This window comes from Ornithorhynchus anatinus, chromosome 13, assembly GCF_004115215.2.
Source record: "Ornithorhynchus anatinus isolate Pmale09 chromosome 13, mOrnAna1.pri.v4, whole genome shotgun sequence".
Lineage (NCBI taxonomy): Eukaryota > Metazoa > Chordata > Mammalia > Monotremata > Ornithorhynchidae > Ornithorhynchus > Ornithorhynchus anatinus.
The window spans coordinates 29,704,308-29,717,041 of NC_041740.1; the positions used below are offsets into that span (position 1 = coordinate 29,704,308).

The 12,734-nt window shown below is 43.1% G+C and overlaps 1 protein-coding gene across 2 annotated transcripts in view; it reads right to left on the reverse strand.

Annotated features, from left to right (window-relative positions):
- Positions 1–12,734, reverse strand: part of SEMA3E (semaphorin 3E) — a 190,073-nt gene that overhangs the window by 87,772 nt on the left and 89,567 nt on the right. The gene's annotated exons all lie outside the window — the stretch shown is intronic.

Sequence of the window (12,734 nt, forward strand, 5' to 3'; positions counted from 1 at the left end):
AGGAGTTAGCCAAGAATTCTGACTCAATAAATAAGGTCTTGAAACATATGCCCCAAAAGCCCATGATGAGAATCAAATGTAAAAAGAGTTGGTTGTAAATTGTGGAGAAATGCAAACTCTTCTAAGGCTATAAACCATCAGCACTACTAATATGATGAGGAGCAGTTCAATACACTGAGCATCAATGAGGAAGAGATCAAATTCATTTCTGGTTAATATAAGTGCTTAATTCAGCATCTAAAAAACAAAACAAAACAAAACCAAAAAAAAAAAAAAACAATTCCAAAAGGCATTTTACAAAAGAAATGACAGGCAAACTGTAGCATACATCTACCTTATGATACATATAATCTGAAAATATAACCATCAGGATCTGATATCTTACCCGAGGTTGCTCTTTCCTAGTCAATCCAACTGCTACCATGTTAATCCAAGCATTTATCCTATCCTGCCTTGATTTTAGCAACATCCTCCATGCTGACCTCCTGCTTTCTCTCTCTTCCATGTCAGTGCATATTTCACTCTGTTGCCTGGATCATTTTTCTACCAAACCATTCAATTCATGTCTCCCCACTTCTCAAGAAACTCCAGAGTTTGCTTATGCAACTCCACAATGGAAACACCTTACTTTAAAACACTCAATACCCTCGCTCCGTCCTATTTTACTGCTCTGATTTTTTACTAAAACCACACACTTTGCTCCTCTAATGCTAACCTACACTATACTTCAATCTCGTATCCCTCTCCTTCCCCACCTTCGAAGCCCATATCATTCGCCTCTACCACCCACTCCAGTTACTTGTCGCCGTCATCTACCGCCCTCCCGGTCCCACCTCCGACTTCTTCAACCACCTTGACCCCTTTCTCACCTTCCTTCTCTCCTTCTCTCTGCCCACTCTGATCCTTGGAGACTTCAACATCCATACGGATGTACCCGACGACTCCTCTGCCGCCCGCCTGCTATCCCTCCTCGACTCTGCCGACCTCCTCCTCCACCATACCGCGCCCACTCACCGACTCGGTCACACCCTCGATCTTGTCATCTCCTACCGCTGCACTATCTCCTCACTCACCAACTCTGAAATCCCTCTCTCGGACCATAACCTTCTCACCTGCCTCATCTCTCACACTCCCTCCCCCTGCAAATCTTCGCTACTGCCCCACAGAGACCTCCGCTCTCTCGATCCCATCCGTCTTTCCAATAGCATCTCGCCTCACCTTGCCGCTCTGTCCTCTCTTCCCACTCTCGACGATCAGGTCTCCGCTCTCAACTCCACCCTCTCTACTCATCTCGACTCTCTCGCCCCCCTTTCCCTCCGCCGCTCTCGTGCCACTAACCCACAGCCCTGGATCACCTCCTCCATCCGCCTCCTACGCTCCTATGCTCGAGCTGCTGAGCGCTGCTGGCCAAAGTCCAAGCACCAAGCCGACCTCACACATTTCAAATTTATCCTTTCCTGCCTTAACTCTGCCCTCTCCTCCGCCAGGCAAAGCTTCTTCTCCTCCCTCATCGACACCCATGCCCGTCACCCCCGCCGATTGTTCCGGACCTTTAACTCTCTCCTTAGGCCCCCTGTTCCTCCCCCTCCCCCATCTCTCACCCCTAATGATCTGACCACCTATTTCCTCACGAAAATCAACACGATCAGGTCTGAGCTCCCCAAAGTCACCCCTCCGCCTCTCCCCTCCCCCCCAACAACCCCCTCCCCTACTTTCCCATCCTTCCCTGCAGTATCCTCAGAGGAGATCTCCTCCCTCCTCGCAAGTGCCACCCCCTCCACCTGCGCCTCGGACCCCATTCCCTCTCACCTTCTTAAAACCATCGCCCCTGCCCTCCTCCCTTCCTTAACTTCTATTTTTAACCACTCAATCTCCAATGGCTCCTTCCCCTCTGCCTTCAAACATGCCCACGTCTCCCCCATCCTAAAAAAACCCGCTCTTGACCCCACTTCCCCCTCCAGTTATCGTCCTATCTCCCTACTACCCTTCCTTTCCAAAATCTTAGAACGAGTCGTCTACAATCGATGCCTAGAATTCCTTAACTCCCATTCTCTCCTAGACCCCCTCCAATCTGGCTTCCGTCCCCTCCACTCTACCGAGACTGCTCTCTCTAAGGTCACCCATGACCTCCTTCTTGCCAAATCCAATGGCTCCTACTCCATTCTGATCCTCCTTGACCTCTCTGCTGCCTTTGACACTGTCGACCATCCCCTCCTCCTTCATACCTTATCTCACCTTGGCTTCACGGACTCTGTCCTCTCCTGGTTCTCCTCTTACCTCTCTGGCCGATCATTCTCGGTCTCCTACGCTGGAGCCTCCTCCCCCTCCCATCCTTTAACTGTTGGAGTTCCTCAAGGGTCAGTTCTTGGCCCTCTTCTGTTCTCCATTTACACTCACTCCCTCGGTGAACTCATCCGCTCTCACGGCTTTGACTACCATCTCTACGCAGATGACACGCAGATCTACATCTCCGCCCCGTCCTCTCTCCCTCCCTTCAGGCTCGCATCTCCTCCTGCCTCCGGGACGTCTCCACCTGGATGTCGGCCCGCCACCTAAAACTCAACATGAGCAAGACTGAGCTCCTCATCTTCCCTCCCAAGCCCGGTCCGCTCCCAGACTTCTCCATCACCGTGGGTGGCACGACCATCCTTCCCGTCCCGCAGGCCCGCAATCTCGGTGTCATCCTTGACTCGTCCCTCTCGTTCACCCCACACATCCTATCCGTTACCAAGACCTGCCGGTTTCACCTCTACAATATCGCCAAGATCCGCCCTTTCCTCTCCACCCAAACGGCTACCTTACTATTACGGGCTCTCGTTATATCCCGGCTAGACTACTGTGTCAGCCTTCTCTCTGACCTCCCTTCCTCCTCTCTCGCCCCGCTCCGGTCTATTCTTCACTCCGCTGCCTGGCTCATCTTCCTGCAGAAACGATCTGGGCATGTCACTCCCCTTCTTAAACAACTCCAGTGGTTGCCTATCGACCTCCGCTCCAAACAAAAACTCCTCACTCTAGGCTTCAAGGCTCTCCATCACCTTGCCCCTTCCTACCTCTCCTCCCTTCTCTCTTTCTACCGCCCACCCCGCACGCTCCGCTCCTCTGCCGCCCACCTCCTCGCCGTCCCTCGGTCTCGCCTATCCCGCCGTCGACCCCTGGGTCACGTCCTCCCGCGGTCCTGGAACGCCCTCCCTCCTCACCTCCGCCAAACTGATTCTCTTTCCCTCTTCAAAACCTTACTTAAAAATCACCTCCTCCAAGAGGCCTTCCCAGACTGAGCTCCTCTTCCCCCTCTACTCCCTCTGCCATCCCCCCTTTACCTCTCCGCAGCTAAAGCCTCATTTTCCCCTTTTCCCTCTGCTCCTCCACCTCTCCCTTCCCATCCCCACAGCACTGTACCCGTCCGCTCAACTGTATATATTTTCGTTACCCTATTTATTTTGTTAATGAATTGTACATCGCCTTGATTCTATTTAGTTGCCATTGTTTTTATGAGATGTTCTTCCCCTTGACGCTGTTTAGTGCCATTGTTCTTGTCTGTCCGTCTCCCCCGATTAGACTGTAAGCCCGTCAAACGGCAGGGACTGTCTCTATCTGTTGCCAACTTGTTCATCCCAAGCGCTTAGTATAGTGCTCTGCACATAGTAAGCGCTCAATAAATACTATTGAATGAATGAATGAGTATACAAGGATATAAGGTAAATACATTGAATACAGTCCATCTCCCACATGGGGCTCAGTCTTAATTCCCATTTTACAGATGAGTTAACTGAGGACCGGAGAAATTAAGTGACTCGCCCAAGGTCACATAGCAAACATGTGGTGGAGCCAGGACTGGAAATAGCCCACGTCCTCTGACTTCCAGGCCTGTACTCTTGCCATTAGGCCATGCTGCTTCTCAGTAGTTGGTCAGGGAAGGTTTTCTAAAGGATGCATTATTTTGTAGAGCCTTAAAGATCAGGAGAGTGGTGGCTGGTGGATATCAATCAATCAATCAATGGCATTATTGTATTGAGCACCCACCCACAAGCTGCTTCTGGCTTGGCACTCTCTCCCCCTTCATATCAGAAAGACCATCACTCACACCACCTACAAAGCCTACTAAAATTTCATCTCCTTCAAGAGGCCTTTCCTGACTAAGCCCTCATTTCCTTTACTTCTGCTCCTTTTTACATCACCCTTGCACTTGTATTTCCACTCTTAATCACTCCACCCCATAGCCCCATAGTACTTAAATAAATAATTTATTTAATTTTACTAGTGTCTGTCTTCCTCTGTAGATTGTAAGGTCATTGTGGGCAGGGAACATGTCTACAATGTTGGAAGGGGAAGCAGCGTGACTTAGTGGAAAGAGCATGGGCTTGGGAGTCAGAGGACATGGATACTAATCCTGGATCTGCCACTTAAATGCTGTGTGACCTTAGGAAAGCCACTTAACTTCTCTGTGCCTCAGTTACCTCATCTGTAAAATAGGAATTAAAACTGTGAGCCCCACATCGGACAACCTGATTACCTTGTATCCACCCCAGCACTTAGAACAGTGCTTGGGACATAGTAAGCTCTTAACAGATACCATAATTATTATTACCAACTCTGTTATAATGGTCTCTCAAGCACTTGAGCACAGTAAGTGCTCAGTACAATACCACTGATTGATTGATTTATATACACCAGCCACCACTCTCCTGATCTTTAAGGCTCTACAAAATAATGTATCCTTTAGGAAGCCTTCCCTGACTAACCACTGAGAAGCAGCATGGCCTAATGGCAAGAGTACAGGTCTGGAAGTCAGAGGATGTGGGTTATTTCTAATCCTGGCTCCACCACATGTCTGCTATGTGACCTTGCGCGAGTCACTTAATTTCTCCAGTCCTCAGTTAACTCATCTGTAAAATGGGAATTAAGACTGAGCCCCATGTGGGACTCGGGCTGTATCCAACTTATTTACCTTGTATCCACCCCAGTGATTAATACAGAGCCTGGCACGTAGTCAGCACTTAAAAAAATGTCATTAAAAAAAGAATAACAACTCCTCATCTCCTCACTGTAGTTTCCCTACCTTCTGGTTTACCTATCCACTAAGGCCCAAATTCTTTAAGCACTTTGATACCCACCCCTATCCTTTCACAGCACTTTTGTACAGATCCTTCAACAGTGTTGCTTCCCTCATCTGTAATATATTTTGATGCCTATCTCTCTTACTAGACTGTAAAATACTTGCGGACAGGAATCATGTTTACCAACTCTACTGTCCTCACCCAAGTCACTCTGAACACACTAACTGCTCAGTAAATAACACTGATTGATTGAGTTGTCAAAGGTGGCAGTAGCCCACATATTTTCTGCCTCAAATACCACAAATACTACACTTATCAATTATCAAATTATCCCTCCATAGTCACAAACTTTGTTCTGGAGCACCTTATTTAACTGATGAAGAAAAACACCCAGATCTCAAATAATTTGGCAGTTACTTGAAAGAAAAGTGGAGGTCCCACAGTGAAGTTAATAGGAAGGCTCATCATTCTGTTTACACATCAGTGATAACAATTGTGTCCCACCAGCCTGGAGCTTTGAGGCTTATTTTAGAGAGAAAGATGCAATTAGAACCATTGTTCCATTACAATCTTGTGATCTCTGAAGACCTCAAAGAGGCCTCAAAAATAAATGTAGATTATAAAATTTGCTGTTGACTCACTCCCACGCCAGGAGACCAAATGCTTCTATGACTTCTCACACTTAACCAATGTTACTGTACACTTGAAAGAGGTAGAGTAAGTGACCAATGATTATAATTTTTAAATTTATTTTTAAATTCCTCTGAAACTCTTCTACTACTTGTTTCTACCCAAAAACAATACTTGCCAAGGAAATATTGCAAATTGAGGAAATGTTTATTTTTTTATTTTAGTGGTGCAAAGAGATGCTAAATAACTTGTTCACCAAGGGAAAGCAATTCTACAGTAAAGGCAAGAATCAATTTTTCTCTCTCCATTAGTTTATCTCTGTCACTCATAATGTCTCAATACAAAGAATAAACTACAAGATATGAAGGATCCAAATTGATTTATAATGTTCACGAGATGGGGATAGTAAAAAAAAGGAAGGCTAAATTTTTAATAAAATAACCCAACAAAAAATTCTGGATTTTGGTAAGTTTCTTGATAGTCTGCAGGGATCATTGTGTCTCTGTTAAGCATTCTCATCATCCTGTGGGTAAATAACTAGGTATTGTGCATATTCTTTTTGCACTGAGGTGGGAATTTTCATTTAATTCATGATTCACTACTTCTAGAACAATTCCTTACACTGATTGTACAGTCACATTAACCAAATAATAGACTGTGGTGTTTCTTTTGGAAATCTGGTTGTATGAATGACAGCTGTGTGCTCCCACTACCTTTTATAATCATGGTCCAAACCATTGCATCGCAACTGTCCATGGGCTATTGTTGAATACTTTTCTTTAGACATGGCAGGCATAGATGCTACTTCATAACATTAAAATCCAGCAGCACAAACTCATCATTACCATTTCCAAGCTTTCAAAATAATAATAATGATAATGACGATAATAATAACCATACTATTTGTTTAGAGTTAATGTCTCAAGAATTGTGCTAAGCACTAGGCTTGATAGAGTATCATCAAAACAGATGGTATTCTGCCCTCATGAGCGTCACAGTCTAAAGGAGGAAGGAGAACAGTATTTAATACCCATTTTTCAGATGACAAAACTGAGGCACAGATAAATCAAGTGACTTGCTCAAGTTCTCATAGTTGGGGCTTAGAATCAGATTTCCATTAGGCAACATTGCTATATTTTTTTCTTTCATGAAGTGAATTGCCACTCACAGTGCACAGACTCATTAACAAGACTGAGAAAAAGATCAAGGTGAAAATTAAGGAAATCACTGATGCACTCACATGTAGCCACAGATGTGGGTGTTCTAAGTATTCCTGTGATATAGTTATTTAGTCCCATAAGGATTCTCATATTTCTTTTCCTCAAGTGACAGAGATTAGGGCCTAGATGGATGAGGACGAGCAAGCTGAGGCAGCAAATTTAATTTGCCTCTGCAGGATGCTGGATTGGGAGGCCTGAAAAGACATCCTTATAGTCCAAACAACACTTCTAGAGCAACCTTTTTTGGCTGAGTAGGGCAGTCTGAAGATGGTGGAAGAGGTTATGTGTCCCTTGTTTTGGAAACATAACTGATGATGGGTGTCTCGGGTGTCCACTCTCTGGCTGTGTTTCTCAGTAGTCTTTCACAACCTGCTGGATTTGCACAACACGGAGATCTTCAGAATAGCTCTGCCTCCAAAACACCTGAGGCCTGAGAATGCTAATTCAAAAGAAGATAGAGTAGCAGGTAAAACTTGCTGATACTTGGGTTCATTAACCCCTTGGAATTGTCTAGTCAAAATACAAATTGTGCTTATGAACAAATAATAATAATAATGATAATAATGGTATTTTTTAGGCGCTTACTATTCATCACTATGTGCCAAACACTGTTCTAAATGCTGGGATAGATACAAGGTTATCAGGTCGGATGCAATCCCTGTCCCACACAGGACTCACAGTCTTTATCCCCATTTTACAGATGAGATAACTGAGGCACAGAGCAGTGAAGTGACTTGCCCAAGGTCACACAGCAGATATGTGGTGGAGCCAGAATTAGAACCCAGGTCCTTCTGACTTCCAGGCCCAGGCTCTTTCCACTAGGACAAGCTATTTCTCGTGCAAAGGCAACCCACTGTGAACTCCATTCTCCCAAACTCTATTCTGCTAGTCTGTAGGAGTTTTAACTCTCAAGAAAACCAGAGGGAAGACTGATCATGCAGAATCAGTAGGATTTGGGTTTTGGGTTTGGTGACCAAGGAAATGGTTGCTGAGTTATTTTCTGGTAGAAAGTGGAAAGGAGTTCTATCTCTGGGTAAGTCAGTTTAAAAGAATCTGAATTATTTTCCTTTACCAGATGGAGCAAAATTTTCAAAAATAAAGATTTGATGAAAATCAAAACAAGCAATAACAAGCGAACATCAGAAATGATCTCGGTATGTACATGACAAAATGAGAATCTTAGGAAAGACAGTGCCCTGGTAATCAGAAGACCTGGGTTCTAGTTCCAGTTCTGCCTGTTACTAACCTACATGGGCAAAGACTTCCTCTGCACTGTGCTGCACCCCCACCAGTCTGCTCACTTGATGAACTATGTGGGGAGCAAGACTGCCAGGGCTAAGAGTGCAAGAGCACTGGCTTGGGAGTCACAGGACCAGAGTTCCAATCCAGGCTCCACCATTTCTCAGTTGTGTGACCTTGGAAAAGTCAATTAACTTCATAATACCTCAGTTTTTTCATCTGTTAAATGGGGATTCAATACCTTTATTCCCTCTCCCTAAGACTGTCAGACAGGGCATGTATCCAACAGTATCCAGCTGTTTCTTGAATCTACTCTAGTGCTTAGTATGGTGCTTAGCACTTAAGAGCAGCGTGGCTCACTGGAAAGAGCAGGGGCTTTGGAGTCAGAGGTCATGGGTTCGAATCTTGGCTCTGCCACTTGTCAGCTGTGTGACTGTGGGCAAGTCACTTAACTTCTCTGTGCCTCAGTTACCTCATCTGTAAAATGGGGATTAAGACTGTGAGCCCCATGTGGGGACAACCTGATTCCCTTGTGTCTACCCCAGCGCTTAGAACAGTGCTCGGCACATAGTAAGCGCTTAAGAAATACCAACATTATTATTAAGTGCTAAACAAATGAGATTATCATTATTATTATTATTATTATTGAGTCTTGCTTAAGCCACTGATACTATAATCAATTCCTTTGCACAAGTTATCATCCTCGTTGCCCTAAAACTGAGGCTCATCTGTCATTCCTAACTCAATCAATACAACATATGTGCAGGGGTCTATATGTATATATGTGGACTAAATAGATCGGGACTGCAAAAATTTCCTATTATATCTCTGTTCTTTTGAGGTTCCTTTCCTACAGAGCTACTGAATTTTAAGGGTCATTTTTCTTAGAGCACTTTCTCATTCATAGATACCTTTGCTTTGTTCACTTTTGGTTCAAATACCTCCTCCTCCTCCTTCTAGAAGCAGTGTGGCTCAGTGGAAAAGAGCACGGGCTTGGGAGTCAGGGGTCATGGGTTCGAATCCCGGCTCTGCCACTTGTCAGCTGTGTGACTGTGGGCAAGTCACTTAACTTCTCTGTGCCTCAGTTATCTCATCTGTAAAAAGGGGATTAAGACTGTGAGCCTCACGTGGGACAACCTGATCGCCCTGCATCTACCCCAGCGCTTAGAACAGTGCTCTGCCCATAGTAAGTGCTTAACAAATGCCAACATTATTATTATTACTCAACCTTTGATGTATTTTGATTGACTTGAATTGAGGATTAACACCCTCATTAATAAATCCTTTAATGTTGACACAATGCGACAGTTTTTCAAGTAGGATGTGAAAATTACCACTTTGAAACTGTGTTTACACATGTGCACAAAAATGTCAAATCCAAATCTTTTTTTTTTATATTTACTAATTTATTTGCACAACCTTTTCACTTTGCAACTATAAATACTTTGATTTATCACTTTTCTGTATATTTACATTGTTTTGTTCCTTGAAACTAGGAAATGCATGATTTATTTTACATTATTTCTGATGAAAAACTATCCTTTCTTTAGCATTTTTCATTTAAAGCTCTATTTTCATAAAACCACTAAAAAATACTATCCAGAACACGCAGTGTAGTTCTTATGTAGAACCAATAATTTAAATCACTGTGACATTATTAACCCCAAGTCAAGGACCTTCTGGGTGGTCTACGGATCCATTTGGACTGGAGCTACTTCACAGTCAATGTACTTAAGGTCTATCTCCCATGGAGAAGCTCACATGGAGGGTTTGGGACATAAAAATGAAAAGAAAAGAGTGAGAAAATAATACTGAAATCCCTGAAACCTCCTGAATATCCACTACACATAATGGGAAAGCGTTGTCACAATTTAAAACAATCAGGAGACTTTCCAAATCCTAAAAATAAACATGAATCATACAGAAAAAATAACACTACAGTGATTTGTACCAAAACAGATGAAGTTCATCCAGTATTTTTCTAAGGAAGGAGCTAATTGTTACTGCTGAGTTACATGCTAATTATTAGCTGTCAACAGAAACATACTCCAAAGACATAGGTATTTCCCCTGCTGGTCATTCTTCTCAACCTACAGGGTAAATAGTTTGAAAGCAAACCACTCAACTCTGGTGGATCTATTAAAGACCCAATACATTCCCTCGATCCATGATTCTCACTTCCTGCATCAGTTATTATTCAGATTTTCAATACATACTTTTAGAAGAATATCTGGTAATAAGCTTGTAGATTACACATACAAAGTTTACACAAGTGATTTATAGAAGAGTAGATGTCTTTCTGTAACCCTGAGCAGGCTGCACTTATCTTCTTCTTATCCCTTACTCTCCTTCTCACATCCACAACACTGAGAGGGAGAGGGAGTAAAAGTGTTCAGAACACTATACTAAGTCCCACATGGGACAGGGACTGTGCCTGATTTGACTGTATTTACCCTGACACTTAATTCAGTGTTTGGCACATACTAAGTACTTAACAAATACCATCATTATCATCATTTGAATAGAGACATGGAGATTGTGGTAGTTTAGTAGAAGGAGTTAACATGCTAAACACTTGGATTTTCGGACTTGCCTGACGATAACCTAGAGAACAGCGTGGCCTAGTAGCAAGAGCAGAGGCCTGGGAGTCAGAGGATGTGGCTCTGTTATTCCTCAGCTTTGTGAACTTGGGCAAGTCACTTAACTTTTCTGTGCTTCAGTTACTCTGTCTGTAAAATGGGGATTAAGACTGTGAGCCTTATGTGGGACAGGGACTGTATCCAACCTGATTATCTTTTATCTAGCCTAGTGCTTAGTACAATGCCTGTCACACAGTAAGAGCTTAACAGATATCATTAAAAAGCCACATGTCTATTTCTTTATACTCTATAACTTCCTCCTTTCTGGACTGCATTTTATGTCTTATTCAGTGTCTTCTTTGGGTCTTTAATGTCTCCTAATTCTGTTGTACATTCTCAAATGCTTAGTACAGTGCTCTGCACACAGTAGATGCACAAAAAATACTATTGATTGAGCAACTTGCTTGTCTTGTTTCCCAGTTGCCAGCTAGGGAATAGACGGAATTTGGCAGTAAAAGGGACATGGAATAAATTCCTGCAACCTTCCAGCATGAGGAAAAGTGGAACTAAAAAAAAAAAAAACCCAAACTAGCTGCTACAGTTTGTTGCAGCCTCTATGTATAACCTACTTCCTGCTTCTTTGGCTGATATTACTTCTGTTGATGTAGCTGTCTATGTAAATATAGGACCATGATATAAGTGTTGTCCTTTTAAAGGGCTAACAGCTGGATTGGGTATTCTGCATTTGTAGACTGTGCTCCTCTAACTGAGCCACTCTCCCAGACTTACTTTGGTTTTCCTTTTATTTAAATATTGTCTAGAATACAGTTCTTCTTCCATTTCTTCTCTACCCTCACAGAAAATAATGTTTGAAACGGGATGAACTGTTATTGAGAATATAGAGTTTATAATTTGTAAATGGGAGCTCAAACACTGTCTAGTTCCTGTGAAGATACCACTTTAAACATAGAGTACTAGAGCCATTCTGGTTTTCAGGACACCTTCCTCCCCATAAAAAAGTCCTATGGGGTGGGGTAAGAGAGAAGTTTCAGATGTTGAAATGAAACTTTTCTGGAATAATTTCTGATACAGTTTTAAGAGCTGATATTTTTCCAAACTACTCAGTGTCCTGATCACCATGCAGAGCAAAGGACTTCAAGCAAGCACAGTCAGTAAAAGTAGAAAACATTGTCCCTAATCACAAAGAGTTCACAAACCTTATCCAGCATAAATTCAGGAGTCATACGGGCAGGAAATGGGTCTGATGTATTGTACTCTCCCATTTATTCATTCAGTAGTATTTACTGAGTGCTTACTATGTGCAGTGCACTGTACAATGGTGTACAATGCTTGGAATGTACAATTAGGCAACAGATATAGACAAACCCTGCCCAATGATGGCCTCACTCCCAAGCACTTAGTACAGTGGTTTGCACAGTAAGTCCTCAAATATTACTGAAGGAATGAATACATGGTAGCCTTGGCTGCAACTTTTTTAGAAAGAAGGTTGGATGGCTAAGGAATAAGAATTCAAGTATAGTCTTGAAGTTTTCCTTGAAGTCTTGTTGATAGAATAATTTATTTTTTATTTTATAAGCTAAATTATTTCATGTCTGGAGAATATTCAATACAAGAAACTGTCAAAATAAAATACTCCAGGTAGTAAGGTATCATTCTTTTTGACCTTTCAATAACTGTCCTGTTCTTGTATTAGCTCACTGGGCTGGATCTCCCACATTTGTAGCCTCATGCTCCTCCTGCTTTCAAGACCTCTCTACTTGGATGTTCCACTAACCTATCAAACTTATTGTGTAGTGAATAGTGCATGGGCCTGGAGGTCAGGCCCCCTGTGACCTTGGGCAAATCACTTCACTTCTCTATGCCTCAGGTACCTCATCTGTAAAATGGGGATTGAGACTGTGAGTCCCACAGGGGACAGAGACTGTGTCAAACTCAATTTGCTTGTATCCTCCCCAGAGCTTAGTACAGTGCCTTGCACATAGTAAGCACTT